This window comes from Petaurus breviceps, unplaced genomic scaffold (genome assembly GCF_028583685.1).
Source record: "Petaurus breviceps papuanus isolate PSGF00001 unplaced genomic scaffold, PetGlider_PUasm1.0 90644, whole genome shotgun sequence".
NCBI lineage: Eukaryota > Metazoa > Chordata > Mammalia > Diprotodontia > Petauridae > Petaurus > Petaurus breviceps.
This window is the reverse complement of record NW_027187298.1, coordinates 5,485,996-5,499,234: the sequence shown is the minus strand read 5'-3', so window position 1 is coordinate 5,499,234 and position 13,239 is coordinate 5,485,996. Positions and strand designations below refer to the sequence as shown.

The window sequence follows — 13,239 nt, the reverse complement described above, 5'->3', positions numbered from 1 at the left end:
CATATAGGTATGTCAATATTTCTCAAGCTATCTTGTGACAAAAATGAAATATGTGGACCAGATGATAATATAATTAGGTGAATTCATATACACACTTCTACATATACATATGTAATGTATATGTGTACACATATATGTGTATATGTACATATATGCATGCACGTGTGTGTGCATACTATGGGTTGTGTCTGGGGTCAGGAATGTAGCATTTTAGACAGAGAAAATATAGTTTTCTCTCCAGAGATTGTCAAAGTCTACCCCAAAATATGTATTCCAGAATTAGGCATGGTCCATCACTCTAAACACTATGAATCTCAATGAAATCTAATTTCCTATTAGCATTTTTGGTTGCCATGTTACACTAATTGAGTAGTCACTGCACCAAATCCCCCAGATCTTTCCCCACAGGAACTTTGACCTAGCCAAGCTTATCCCATCATGTATTTGCAAGTCTGCATTTGGGTGGACAGAGGGAGGGGAATCCAAGAGTAGAGCTTAGCATTTATCTATCACTCAGATATTATATTATTAGATTCAATTCACCATTGTAACCTGTAAAAATCTTTTTAGAAGTGAATCTGTTATTCATTATATATGCCATCCCTCCTAGCTTTCTGATGTCTGTATATTTAACAGGTATACTCTCCATGTCTTTATCCTTGGGGTCAAAGACAGATTCTTGAGGCACTTCATTTTCTCTTTTAGTTGACATTGAAACATTAATGGCTGTTCTTTTGTGTCTGATCATTCAATAAGTTTTGAATCTACCTAATTATACTATCATCTGGCCCACATAGTTCCTTTTTGCACAAGGAATAACATGAAAGACTTTGATACATTTTGTTGAAATCTAAGTATACCATGGCTAAAGCATTTCCCTGATCTTACCATTCTATTTACCTTTCAACAAAGAAAATGGAGTTTGTCTGGATACCTTATTTTTTATGAAGCCATGCCTGCTCTTTTCAACAACCACCTCCCTTTCTAAATGATCACAATCTGTCTCTTTAATAATACAGCCTAGAATTTTTCCCGGAATCTACATCAAGTTCCTTGGCCTTTAGTTTACAGGCTGCATTTTTCCCTTCATGTAAATCAAGACATTTCCCTTCTTCTGTCCTGAAGCACGTTTTCCACTAGTTAAACAACAACAGTTCAAAGCAAAATGATCAGTTCACTTTATTCTGACAGCCACATCAATCTGAGCTTACACTTCAACATCGACCCTAGATTTTTCCAATATCTGCATATGCAGTTGATCTTTTCAAATCCAAATATAGGAGCTTCGCCTTTATTACAATTAAATTTCATGCTGTTAGATTCACTCCATCATTTTGGCTTGCTGAGATCCTTTCTGAGCTTTTGGAATAATAATCCATCCCAGGTTTGTGACATTTACAGATATGATAAGTATATTATCTGTGTATTCATCCAAATAATGATCAATAAAATACATACAAAAAAATTGTTCCTTTCTTGATTTTTAAGTTGTTGGGATTTTTTTTTAACATATTAGTTCTCTTTTCTCCAAACTATAGAAAAACTTTTTAGGAATCTGAGTGGTACACTGGTCTTGGTCATATGAAAAACAGGTTTTCTCTTTCTAGATTCCTGGGCCACCACAAATTGTTGTTCACCGTGACCTCATGATAGTGAACATTCCAAGATAAGGGTGGGAGATTTACTGTTCTTTCAGGTGCTCAGTGGAATGGAACTTCTCACTTCCCCAGTAAACAGTCTCATGAGACAGATGAATGTTTTACAAAAAGCAAGTTAATACTTAGATATTTCAAAAGATACATGGTTTAATTTCTGTGGAACTCCACTAATGCAAGTCAAGGCTCCCATATGAACAGTCTTCATGTGCTACTATCACCAAAAAAAAAAAGTGCATCCCCTTGGTGGTCGCCCCTCCAATAATAACTCCCCTTGAAGATACTTGGGCTCATTCCTAAACAACAGACTGCTTGACTCTCACAATCTTTCTTGCCTGGTAGGATCTGCCTGAGCTTGTGTTCTATTGGCATAGATTTAAAGAACCCAGGACTCCCTCCACAGCATAATGAGGTATCAGCAGAAGACTTTAGTGGAGAAAGCAGGTTCTTAATATGGTTAATATTTCAAAATAGATTAAGTCTAAGAAGAGCATGGGTCTATGCTACATTTCAGATGATATTGTTTTCAAAGGTGTTCTCTTGTGATACAAACAACTCTGTGCCCTTTTGAACATGACATGCTTTTGTCTGTGATCGATGTAGGAATTTGTTTTGTTGGACTATGTATATCTGTAATGAAAGTTTTCTTTTTCTTTTTTTTCCTAATCGTTCAATTTGAGGGTAGGCAATTGGAGAGAGAGACACGATACTTACTTGTAAAAATAAGTAATCTATTTTTTAAAACTCACTCCTGGGAAGAAATAGAAGAATCACACAGCCAATGTTGGAGACTCCTGTCTTTCTGGCTACCTAGAGGAAGATCTTCGGTGTGGTACAGTGGCAAGTATATTGATTTTGGTGTTGGGTTTGATTCCTGTCTCTGCCTCTGTAATGCGAATGTAAATTTTAAAGATCTTCCCTGCCCCTAGGCTAAAGTGCACCTGGAGCCTGGGGTGGGAGGCTTGTTTTTCAGTAGATACTTTTTGATTAGCCAGTGGGTCCAAAAGGTTGTTACATTCTCTGAGCCAGGAGAAGGCTATATAAGCCCTGATGTGAGGCTGTTTTGGGGGCTCACTTTGAAAAGTGTTCTGTGATTTGATCTGTATTCTGGGAAGCCATTGTCCAGGGTCCCCCCGGCTTTGAAAAACCCAGATGTTGACTGGGTATGGATGTAATGGTTGGACAGTTTGGAAATCTGTCTACTTGATCTGTTTCTGTCTTGATAATTCTGCCTGTATACTTTGAAGTTCGGGTGCTGACCTTTTCTCCTGAACAAGGTAAACGATATATGTCTGACTGATTAGAGTAGGTTTGTTGACCCATTTTGAGTTGCTTTCCTTTGGCAAGGCAGATCCAAGAACCTGTATGGGCAGCAAACCCTGAGGACGTGCTTGGGGTGCTTGCCACTACAGCCTCTTACTGTCTTAGGCAAATCACTTAATGTCTCTGGGTCTTAGTTTCTTCATCTGTAAAGAGAAAGAGTTGATCTAGATGCCTCCCAATATATATCCTAGTTCTAATTCTATGATTGCGTTGTTACTGTGTTAGCAACATCCCTTTGCTACTGAGTAGGGTGAGATCTCATTATCTAATTCCTTTTCCATTTTTATTTTAATGTCAATATTATGACGCAGATTTTAAAATTGCATGAATCTAGACCAATACTGAAACCGAATAGAATCTGCCCACTGCCACTCTGACCTCAGTGCAGAGGTTCAACCAACTCAAAAAAATGGGCCATATATCTCATGCATCTTCAAAAATATAAAACAGAACTGTGTGCTGAGACAGAATAAGAGTGACAAAGTTACAGAAGTTGGGGGGGGGGCACAAATCCTTTCCGAATTCAGCCAAATTCAATGCTGAACTGGGAAGTCTATTGGGCTTGGGATTAAAAACCCTATGTTCAAATCCTGCTCCTCCACTTATTTGTTGGGTGACCCTGAGCAAGGCATTTATCTATCTCAAACCCATTATAAAAAGGGTATGTAATATTTTTTCTATCTTTGAAATATTACATTTGTATAGTGAGGAATCACTACATACACTATATATCATCACAATTGTGTAGTGAGGAAAGTCTTTAATCTTTCAGATCCTATGGAAATGTAAATAATTGTCAATACATGAGAATATTACCTACAAAAATTTTGAATGTATCCTCATATTATACTCTTGTAATCTCAAAATGAGTTTTTGGAGGTTGAGTTCAGTATCCTTGGTGTTCTTACTATATAACAATGAATCCATCTATAACCATCTCTCAAATCATTAGATATTTTAGATAAATGTGCAGGCCCATTTTCATGTCTTGGGCCTATTTTGGAGTCCTCACAAGCATAAATTCCTTTATATGACCTGAGGTAAGTTCATCTATGCTCTTTTGGTTGGTTCATTTCCCTTGGGGGAATCTGGTCCACTAGTAAATCTTGGTATACACTTGTCCATTAATAAATCATGCTATAAGCATACCTTTGATTTAAGAATTTGGGTGCATTATACCTAGAGAGAGTCTTATTTTCACTGAGACTATCAAAATGCCTTCTGCTTTATAACAAGGTGTCTCTGCTGGTAGGCCATGAAATAGTCTGGGGACCCTGGCCTATCTTATGTAGTGGGGGAAACAATTCCTTGTTGCCATTACCACTACTATTTTGATTTCCCCTAGTCTATATCCATAACTAGCCAGGTGGCTGCTAGTAAAGTTCCACTGAATGATTCCCTTTCCCAGTCTTGGCAGGGCACACACAAGAAGGCAACTTTCAAAAGAGAGTCACTACTTGGACCATTAGGGTCAATCTAGAAGTCAAACATGGCACCAGAAAGTAATTTTTAAATGAAGATTCAGTTAAGGAAATTTGGGTTCTAGTTTTGACTCTGACATTAACCAGTTATAGGACTTTGCCTAATCTCATAGCTTTGCTTATCCTCATTTTAGGCATCCTAAAGTAAGTGGGTTGATCTTTTCTGTGTGACCCTAAGGTCCCTTTGAGTACTGACATTTTATGTTCTAAGGTCCCATACAGCTCTGAGATATGTTCTATATTACCTTTGAGCACTTAAAATCACTTTATCATATCACTAAACCATAGTAAGGACTTTGAACTTATCATGCTTGATATTATTTAGTCCCTGGACCATGCTAGAGAGTAAAACATGTGGGAATGAATATCATAGAGGTAGTTCAATGATAAGTGAAATATCTTTCCATTTGGCTAAGAATAGAGATTCATGTTTGCCATCCCTGTAATATATGTCCCCCTATACATTTATCATGGTGGCCTTTTCAAGTCCACACTAGAAACCCACCCCCTCTTCAGTTTGCTTCAGCAGTATTACTTTCTGGGTTTCCCCACAATGTGGATTTATTTGCAGGTGCATTTGCTTGTATTGTGCAAAGCTGAGGCTTGCTTTGTCGTAACTTTCTCTCTTTTCTGTCCTTTCTCATTGTCTGCTTTTCGTAATTGGTGTTTGTAATAACTCCCAATTTAGTATCATCTGCAAGTTTCATTAACATACTGATTGCTCCTTTGTCATTAATAAAAACATTAAATTATTATTTAACATTCATTGTGCACTAACAATGTATTAGGAGCTGCACAGAATAGAAATAAATTCAGTCCAGAAAACAATCTTCTTTTCCTCCCATTAAAAACTTCTCAAGGAGATTTATTGTGATAAGAGCTATGTCTCCTGTTCATACCCTTTGTGGACAGAGGTTGAGTGGATTCCTGGGTTTCTGATATATGCCTATAGAAATTAGTCTGGCAAGTAAAATTTTCAGGTGCTCATTTTCCATGGAAGGAAGGGGGAAATATGTGTTTACATTAGAGAAATGGCATTCATTTCAACTAAACACTTACAAAGTGCCTATTACTATAGAGAATGGCACCATGTTAGGGACTGGGAATACAAGAATAAAATTAGGAAAAGCTCTTTTCCTCAGAAAGCTTAGAATCTATCAAGAAGAGAAGGCTTTATACACAAGAAACTTTAGTACAAATTAAATACAGATTTATGTATATTAATATAGATTTAGTATAGATCTATTCTAGGAAACCAATTAGATGAAGAATTTATAATGTTTTGTCAGTCAATAGTCAAAAAGCATTAAGTGCTTAGTATGAGTTAGGCTTTGTGTTATACCTTTTGGCAGTTATATGGGCATTCTATCTAGTTTACCTCTACCTTGGTGATAAACTGAAAATGGACAATTAGCTGGGGCCAAAATTGATTAAGAGGAGGAGAGGATTTAATGGCATTTGAAAAACTGCAATGTCTTCAGTGACCTTAAACTGCTACTCACCACAAAAGTCCATGGGACATATTCATCCGGCCAGTGGAGATGTAGAACTGGAACTCAAGGGAGAGACTCAGATTGAAAATATAGACCTCAGCATTTTTTAATAGAAGTGATGATGGAAGTAATTAGCTTGAAGGGAGAAGGAAAATGACATGAGCAACTTATGGGATGATTGCCTTCCATGGATAAAAAGTTAAGATATGCCAACAACAAAAGAAGAAAAAAAAGAGAAGCCACAGAAATAAAAAGATTAGAGAATATCAAGCAGAAGACATAACCACAAGGTTGCATTCATGAGGGAACCTCACATTCCTCTTAGTAATTTGTGCATTCCCTACTGTAGAATTATATTCTGTTGTGTCAATAATTTATTATTTATCCTTTAGCTCTGCCTCTCCCTATGGAGTGTCACCAACTCCTTGACAAGGGGTGGGTAGATTTGTAGATCTGTCAAAATTAGCTCCCATATATTGGTAACTCTATTTCCTTTGAGTTTGCTATATTTCAGACAGGACTTCTCGTGTAGCTTTGATATATGGTGTCAGTTGTACATAGAAGCAGATAAGCAGACTTCGATAAGGAATGTAGCATTTGCTCTTTGCATATAAAAAAAGTAAATAAACAGTATATGATAATCATAGGACAATGTATAAGATTAAATAAAATGTCCACCAACCAGTAGTCAGCTCCTCTCCTAGGTCCTAAGAGGGAAGTTCTAGATCAGTATGGACCTATGAATTCTAAGATATACAGTTTGAATGTGTTTGCTCCCCCACTACTGAGTTCCTTTGCAAAGGCAAAGGACTATAAACTCAATTTTCACAGGATGCTCAACTTACTAGATGGAAAGTTAGAAATTTTGCATTTGGAATTGTAGTTCGCACTGAACCAGGGAATTCAGAATCCAGAGTAAACAGGAACTCAGGGAGGTTGATGTTTCTTCCTCTTTCTAAAGTATCTAATCACAGGAAAGGAACCTTGCCTGCTTTGGGCCTTCAAAAAGTCAATTGAGGAGCAGAATAAGTGACCCAGCACTCGTCCTCAAAAAGGAACAGAGTTGCTAATGGCCCCTGGCTTCCTTTCTGGGTGAATACTATGGCCCCTTTCTGGCACAGCTCCATCTCCCTCTTCACTTCCTGTCACAATCCCTAGCCAAGTCCCCAAAGCTCCAAGTGTCAGGGTGGGGGAGTGGCAGGTAGAAAAAAAAAAGACATTGCGAAGGAGCGCAAAATTCTGTAGAGTGGTAAAGACTGAGCTCTGCTAAAATACCACTGGAATTTTCAAATATGGAAGTTGCTAATGACCTGAAAGAGAGAGCAGTCTCACTAGAGCAGTAAGGATGAAAGTCAGATTGTAAGACATTGAGAAGTGAGTAGAGAAGTAATCAGGAATTAGGGAATAATAAGAAATGATATGACAATCTTCAAACATTTGCAGACTTGCTCTGCAATCTTGAAAAAGTTGTTTCAGTTCTGCAAGTCTCAGTTTTCTTTTTTTTTAAACAGGTGCTAATGTTTCTTGATTACTCATTCATAGAAGCAGTTTTTTGTTTGTTTGCAGGTGGGAAGGTAGGGCAATTGGGGTTAAGTGACTTGCCCAAGGTCACATGGCTAGTTTTTGTGTTAAGTGTCTGAGGTCAAATTTGAACTCAGGTCCTCCCGACTCCAGGGCTGGTGCTTTATTCACTGCACCACCTAGCCACCTCTCAGTTTTCTTAGTTGTAAAATTAAGGGGCTAGATTCAGAGCCAGAACCAGGGGCAGACAAAGTAAGTGCTCACCAAGGTTTCAATAAATGCATATGTATTTCAAGGTGCTTGGGGACAATGATAGATTTTCTAAATTTTTGTTTGTAAATATATATATATATATATATATGTATGTGTATATATATATATATGTATGTATATATATATATGTATGTGTATATATGTATATATATATATATATATATTTAATACCAGAATAGTTCCCTTTTGGCATGTAAGGATTTGTAAATAAATGTCAAAGCACCTTATGTTACAGTGAAAGTACAAAAGCTCAAGTGGGTAGTAATATAAAAAAGTCACAATTCTCAAACCTAAACCATGCTACATACCATGTTTCCCCAATAATAAGACACTGTCTTATTATTTTTTTGGACAGAAAAACACCAGAGGGCTTATTTTCAGTGGAGGGCTTATTTTAATGAACATTGACAGCAATTTTAATAAACAGGTAAATGTGAACAAAAAAATGTACCTTTATTCAATAAGCAAATCACTGGGGAAGAACAGGATGACGTGCTCACTACTGCAGCTCTGATTGGATGCAGCTCGGAGCGCGGCGTGCGTTTCGGGGGGGGAGGGGACGGTGCATACAGAGGGTACCGTAATGTAGTGTGTAGCACAGGGGATCACCTTCACTACAGTAGCAATCTCAATAGGGCTTATTTTCGGGGGAGGGCTTATTTTAGAGGAATCTTAGGGCTTATTTTCGGGATAGGTCTTATTATCGGGGAAACACGGTATGTAGGAGGGGTGATTACTGCTACAGTGCTCTCCAACATTGGTTATACTTTCTCTCATACTCCCTGACACATTGATCCTAGAGGGAAAGGTCAAATACTCTTTACTCCACATTGTCAGTTCTAGACTGACATTTCACCTTCTTTACTTAGAAAACTTTCCTCCTTTGATGTACACTCAATCAAAATGTTTACCCTGATCAAAAATGTGGCAAATGTAGTGCACCAATCCCCAGATCATTTTCCTACTTTTCTCAAGGGGTTCAACATTTGGCTCATCTTTCTCTCCTCTCCAAATGCTGCCTCTGTCCTAGGTGGACTGTATTGTATTCAGAAAGGCTCACTCAAATTCCTCGATTTCCCAGCTTCCTTAAATCCTTGACCAATCCTTCACTCTACCTGAGTGGGATGGAGATGCACTAGACCTTGCCATTACTCACAAGAGCTCTATTTCTCTAATTAAAATGTTTAACATTTCCCTATCTGATGACAATGTCCTATCCCTTTACTTCTCCCTAGGCCTTACCCTCTTAAACCTGTGCTTCACCCTCACCAAGACCTCAATCTACCTACCCCTTAATACTGTCTCAGGCCATTACTTCTGCTCTGATTTCATTTTTTCCCCTCAGCTATCTCAACCCACTAGGCACCTATTTCAACTCTGCACTATGTTCTGCTCTGGAATACCTTCTTATTTTCTTGCCAACTCTCAACCTTGAGTTATTCCTCAACTCCTACTTACTAGTCACTGAATGTGGCTGGGACAAGTCTCACAACTGTGCTGCCTGGATATGTTACAAATTTATGTTATTGTTGGTCAGTTGTTTTTCAGTTATGTCCATCCTTTTGAAAACCCATTTGGGGTTTTCTTGACAAAGATACTGGAGTAGTTTGTTATTTCCTTCTCCAGTTCATGGTACATATGAGGAAAGTGAGGCAAATAGGGTTAAGTGACTCACCTAATCGCCCTGTGCCACCTACTGCCCAAGATTTAATTATCCAACTCCAATTGGATCCTTACTGAAGGCCATCTTTTTATTTCTCCTGAAATGATTCTCCATCTCATTCCCCTTCATTGAAACCTGGAAGCTGGTGGGATAATTATTGATTCTTCTATAGTAGGGAATAGTTTTGTAAAGCTAGAAAAAAATCAAGGAAATAAAAAGAGGGAAAAATACAGGTAACTATTACTACAGAGAAAAAATATTTCATGAGAAATGCAGTTTATTGAATACTGGTAGAAAAGTTAATTTTTACTGATGAAACACTTTTTAATTCAAGGGCAAACTAAAACTATTGTTAGAAGATGTCCAAATGAAATCTGGTCATATAGTCCAGATTGTAAAATACCCACTCAATTTTTTGAGGCCATTTTGTTTTTATATTTCAGTGGGCCTATAAGCTTTTTTCCCCCAGGCCTTCCACTCTGACAAATATATTGATCCACAAAGAAGTAGTATTACACCAAAATTACTCAAATTCTCTAAATGGAAATGGAATACTGTAAGAAAGCCTTGCACCATGCCACATGTCATGAAAAGTTAAGGAATCTATTCAAGAGATTGCAATAAATATGCTTCAATGGCCTTGGAATTTGTCTGATTTAAACCTCACTGAAAACTTATGAAGTATCATCAAGGCTTCACCTGTGTAACTTGACTTCCTTAAATTTACTTAATATCCAATTTCACCAGTGTGGTTTCATGATGAAAAATTGAGGAATATCTGTCAAAACCTTATGAATTCAATGCTAGGGAGTAAAACAAGTGAACAGAGGAAAAAAAGGAAATACTGAATATTAAAAATAAATTAGATATAAAAGTACAAGTTTTGTTGTATAAGTTGTATTATTTTACTTTGTCCTAACTATTTTTTACATCAACCTTTTTTGTTTGATTTTCCCATTATGATAATTTTTTTTAGGATAAGTTATTTTTAGATGAAGGTATTTCCCTTTTGTCTTTTGGTATGTCACATTCCAATATTTTCTTGTCTTTCATCTCCACTCTTCTGAAAACTTGGGTTCCATCCCTTGGTCTACCAGCTCTAATAGATGAGCTTTCACCTTGTCTTCCTGAGGTCTGGGTTTCCCTGCCACTTCCCAACCATCCCTTCAGCTTGGCCCTATTCTCTGACCATCTCCAATCCAATGGAATTTGCACTCCATCTCTGAGTCACACTACTCTGACAAATAAATGTTTGTCTTATCTTGTTGGGGTCCAGAACTCCATAATATTTCCTGGTCTTCTCATCATTTATGCCACTGTGCAGTGGTGATTATAGCCAAGGAGGATAGTCCTTAGGCAGGTGGGTGTCAAACAAGGTGGTCATGGTTTCTGAAGACTTATTGGTGTTTGGTCACGCAATCAAAAAAATTCTTTCAATTGAACAGGTTCTAGGGAAGCTCTGACTTTGTTATCAATATGCTAGCTTTTTCTCCTAGTTCCCTTTCATCTGCAAACTCAGCAAATATACTATCTATGCCTCTATCCAAATCATTGATTGATAAATGCAGAACCAAGGTCAGATACTTGGGGTACCCTACTAGAAGCCTCTTCCCAAAGAAAACTTATCTAACTGAATGAACTGGGCATGTTCTCACTAGAGAATAGAAGATAGTCTCATAATAGCTGTCTTCAAGTTTTTGAAGAGCTGTGGAAGAGGGAGTAGCTGTTTTCAGCTTGTCCTCTGAGGGCTGAACCAGGAGCAAGGGTAAAAACTGCTGCTAGGATGATTTTGACCCGATGAAAGGAAACATTTACTAACAAAGCTATACAAAAAAATAGAATAAGTGCCTCCTGAGATATCAGGCTTTGCTTTCCTGGAGGTTTTCAGGACAAAGCTACAAGACCATTTTTTTTATTATCTTTCAAAGAAAAGGATTTTGGTCATGTGTGAGTAATATTAGTGGGTCCCTGACATCCCTTACCATTTGGAGATATAAAAGTTCTAGATTAAGCGCTGAAGGAAAAGTATTATATATATTTTTATCTCTATCAATTCTCCCCCCCTCCCCCACTATTTTAAGTTGTTTGCTTTAATATTCTGTTCTCTTTCCTAATTAGTTTTGGTTTGGGACAGACACTTTCAAGCATCAAGGCAGACAAAAACCTATAGGAACTCTACAAAATTTTTATTGCTTATTGAGCATATATGAGTGTAAATTCTAGTTTCAAAGAGATAAATTCATTTGATTTTGGAAATGCTTAATAGACATTGCTGAGACTTTGTATTCAAAGCACTAGATACAGAAAAGGTCAGTTGATGGCATTTTCCCAGGTCTCAAGAAAACTCTACAGAATTAAAATCATGGAGCACTGAAACCAAAGATACCCTGGCTTGATTTTTTGGGGAAAACAACCAAAGGGAGAGTATAACAGATAATCAATCTGGTGCATCCCTGATCAATTTTTGTAAAGTTAAGCATCAGTCTTTGTCTGAGTCAGGAAAGCAGCTCCCTAAAGAGAATGTGGGCATGCCCAGTGTTGTCCAGAGGACACAATGATGGAGTTTCTGGGAGTGAAGCTTTGTCCAAGATAGATGGATGGATGGATGGATGGATGGATGGATGGATGGATGGATGGATGGATGGATGGATAGATGACACTTAGGAGAAAAGATCCTTGATGGAGAAGCTACTCACTCTTCTTGATATTTAAGAAAAGCAAGCTGATAAGCTGACTCATTCTTCTTTTGGTGCGCTTTATGCTTTTTACTAGAGTGGAGTTGTCTTTTGTGACCTGAATCTAGGTGGGAATAGAGCTTGCACAAGCGAGTCCTTCTTCTCCCCAGGAATTGGCAATTGCCACCTTGAGTGAGAAGCATATATTCCTGGGCCAGAGTTTATACATTAGTTACATTTTAAATAAAATATTCATTGTGTGTATATTGTATTCAAGACACAGCATTAGGCACTGGAGATATAAAGATGAAAAAGTCACAGTACTTGGCTTCAAAGTTTATGATATAATAAGGGGTAGAGGGATAATGCAAACAGCCATGATAATTAAGACTTGATGTACAAAAGAGTTTCTGAAAAAAAGCGATTTAGGATGTTGAAAAAAAGATCATTTTCACCTGAGGAGGCATCCTGAAGGAGGTAGAATTAGAAGTAGGCCTTGACAGAAAATAATTTATTTATGTGATGAAAAGGGTCTACTCATCAGGTATGATGCCCAGCCTATACATACCCAAGAAGATTGAGGACAACCACAAAGATAAGATTAAATAGTTATTCTTCCAGTCATCTCAACCTCCCTCTGTAGTGATTGTTCAAGAGGAATTTTGTAAAAAAAAGAGCAGCTAAACGTTTCTGGCTTATATCGCCCATTTGAAGATTTTAGAAAGCATTCTTAGATTTATTATTGTTATTTTGGGGCTTTCATTGAAAATAAAGGATTTACCAAGTCTTAGAGCTGTAGTGGTATGTGGGAAGACTGCACCCTGCTGGCTGTTTGGAGCATTGATTAAAAAGGCACTATGTGAATCTTAATTCATGGAATATCCTTTATGCACCTAACTTTCCTAAGTCAAGCATTATGATACATTCCTATAGCGGATCTTATAGGAATGAAAGATTTGGTACTTGTTCTTCCTTTAAAACTGTTTATCTAATTATTACTAGAGAAGGAAATTAAATGGATTTTGTTACTATAAACTTGAATGTAACTTTTGAAATTCTATTTTAATTTCTCAGGTCTATAATTTCCCTCTATTCAACCAACTTTATTCAATCAAAAACACATTTATTAAATATTTACAGTGTGCAGGACACTGT

General features: G+C 37.3%; 1 long non-coding RNA gene across 1 annotated transcript in view; it reads left to right on the top strand.

Moving 5' to 3' along the window:
- The first annotated feature begins 2,188 nt into the window (after window positions 1-2,188).
- The window catches only part of LOC138143536 (uncharacterized), a 43,078-nt gene continuing 32,027 nt past the window's right edge, over window positions 2,189-13,239 (top strand). The window contains exon 1 of the long non-coding RNA XR_011163715.1: window positions 2,189-2,932. This is a non-coding gene — a long non-coding RNA (uncharacterized lncRNA). The remainder of the gene's footprint in view (window positions 2,933-13,239) is intronic.